The following is a 2,971-nucleotide window of genomic DNA, read 5'->3' as shown; positions in this document are numbered from 1 at the left end:
TGTTTTCACCTTTCTCTCTACATGGGCTTCAGCATCACACCATGAAGAGATTTTCAATATTTACCTATACCTGTATGTCACTGCAGAAAATTTGGTCTCCAACTCTTTTGCAATGAAGGGATAACTTTCCAGATTTCTGTTAAAAAACAAAACCCATTAGGGGTGTGTAGGTGGTGCAGAATACTGGCCCTGGAGTCAGGAAGACCTGAGTTCAAATCTGGCCTGAGACAATTAACACAAAAACTAGCCATGTGACCTTGGGCAAGTCACATAACCTCAATTGCCCCCCCCCCCCCCCAAAAAAGCAAAAAGTTTTAAAAAATAAAACATTTCTTTATAATATCCCTTTCTAAATTTCATTTCAGTAGTACTTACACTTTCATATTTCATAATATCTAAGTCCCCACTGTACTGATGGCAAGGCATACAAGACATGGTACTTCCTCCACATTCTGCCACATATTGACAGGGTTTTTATGCTCAAAGTTTTTCAAAGATTCGTATGTTTCTCATCACACACATGCTCATGGTTCATCACTTCCAGATCAAAGTGGTCCCTGATGACTGTAGGGTTTGGATTAGCCCATCACTTTCTAGTCATCTCCTACCATTTTGTTATCACCCACAGATTGGAAGTTTTGGAGTACTGCACAAGTGATTGACCCACCCTAAAATCCACTGGAGAAAGTAATATACTAAACCTGAAGGTTGTCGTGGAATGTCATATTAATGACATGTCATGTTAATGGGTCCCATCTCCTCCAGTAAACTACACACTGTGTAGCTCACAATACTGCTCTCAAACTGAGGCCCTCCATCTATGTGAGAAATGGACCAATTTTTAAATTTGACATTCAAACACCTGAACTCAAACCCCCAGGGAAAGAAAGTATCTGCTTTACTGCTCCACAGCCTGACTTTAAACCTTTGGCTTACAAAATCAGGTCCTTCAGATGGGTCCCTGGGAAGAAAGTCAGAGCTTAGTACTCTACCAGGCACATAAGAGGAGCTTAATCAATTTTTATCAATTGAAATACTTACTGATTGAATTAGTGTTTCAGGTAGTTAAGGAAACACTATGAGTGCCAATGGATCTTACAAATCCTGCAATTTAGCTTAAAATTAATGTCTTTTGCTGTATATGTTACTCCTAGTCCTTGTTTTCCTTTCACAAAAAAAAGCATGTATGCTTCTATTGATTCACTGGTTTTTTTATGGAAAGTCTTCAGAAGACTCTGTCTATGCCACTCTTCTGAAAACATATTTCTAAGTGGAAGCTGGAAGGAATCCTATGAAGGTCACTTCAAAGGAAACTAATCCTTCAGGAAGAAGATAATTTCTCTCTATGACAACTCTCAGTGGGAAAAGAGCATTTCATTCTCAGTAACAAAGTTGAAAATTATGTTAAAGGGGTAAAAGACCACCTCTGAATTCCCCTTCCACTTGGGAACAAGTGAAAAGCATCTCTTACCTGTACTTCATGGTGGACATTAAAAAACAAAGCCTTAAAAGATCTGGCACAATCTCCTGAGTATCCTCTAAGCCCAAAATTTCCAGTTCCTTCAAGAGATTCTCATTGGCTTTGAGCCAATGGCCCTTCTTCCAGCTGTTCTAGACTGCTCTAAATGATTTACAACTTAGCCAAAGACCAGCTTGGGACAGTGCCCCTTTCACTCCTGGAACAGAGCTCAAATTTAAAAGTAAGGAAAATGTCCATAAAAGATGAACAAAAAAAAAAACAAAAAGAATATGACCATGGAAAGTTATTATGGTGACTAGGAAGATCAAGACATGAACTCAGAAAAAGATAACGATGTCGAAATGTGGAAATACCCCAAAGAAAAAATGTGAATTGAATTCAAGCCCAAATAGATTCAAGTCCAAGTAGAATTCCTGGAAGAGCTCAAAAGTTAGTTTAAAAATCAAATAAGAGAGGTAGAAAAATTTGGGACACAAAATTAGAGTGATGCCAGAAAATCATGAAAAAAGAGTCAACAGCTTGAAAAAAGAAGGGAAAAAGAGGTTCAAAAGCTAACTGAAGAAAATAATTCCTTAAATATTAAAATTGTAGTACAAGCTAATGACTATGAGACATAAAGAATCAATCAAAATCAAAAGAAAGAACATATAGAAGAAAATTTAAAATTCCTCATTGGAAAAAATTGACCTAGAAAAGAGAGGTTATTTAAGAATCATTGGACTGCCTGAAGGCCATAATCTAAAAAGCCTGGACAGGCTCTTCCAAGAAATTATCAAAGAAAATGTATCCTAAGGCCTAGGTGGCACAGTGAATAGAGCACTGACCCTGGAGTCAGGAGTACCTGAGTTCAAATCCGGACTCAGACACTTACACACAAAAAAAACTAGCCATGTGACCTTGGGCAAGTCACTTAACCCCAATTGTCCTCCAAAATGCAAAAAAAAAAAAACCTGTATCCTAGAACATATATCCTAATATATCCTAGAACCTGATGGTAAAATAGACATAGAAAGAATCCACCAGCCACTTCTGGAAAGAAATCCCAAAACAAAAGTTCCCAGGAGCATTATAGCCATATTGAAGAACTCCAAGATCAAGGGGAGGAAATATTGCAAGAAAAAAAATTGCAGCCAAAAATAAACAATTCAGATATTGGGGAGTCACACTCAGGATAACACAAGACTTAGCAGGTATAACATTAAAGGATTGGAGGGCATGTAATTTTATGATATTCTGGAAGAATTAGGACTACAACTAAGAATCACCTACCCAGTGAAACTGAGCATAATCCTTTAAAGGGAAAAACTATTATTCAATGAAATAAAAGGCTTTCAAGCTTTCCTGAGGAATAAAACAGAGCTGAACAAGAAATTTCATTCTTATTGTTGTCTCAAAAGAAGCACTGGAGAGAAAGAAAGAAAGAAAGAAAGAAAGAAAGAAAGAAAGAAAGAAAGAAAGAAAGAAAGAAAGAAAGAAAGAAAGAAAGAAAGA

Source organism: Petaurus breviceps, unplaced genomic scaffold (assembly GCF_028583685.1).
Source record: "Petaurus breviceps papuanus isolate PSGF00001 unplaced genomic scaffold, PetGlider_PUasm1.0 90700, whole genome shotgun sequence".
NCBI lineage: Eukaryota > Metazoa > Chordata > Mammalia > Diprotodontia > Petauridae > Petaurus > Petaurus breviceps.
This window is presented reverse-complemented; position numbering follows the sequence as displayed.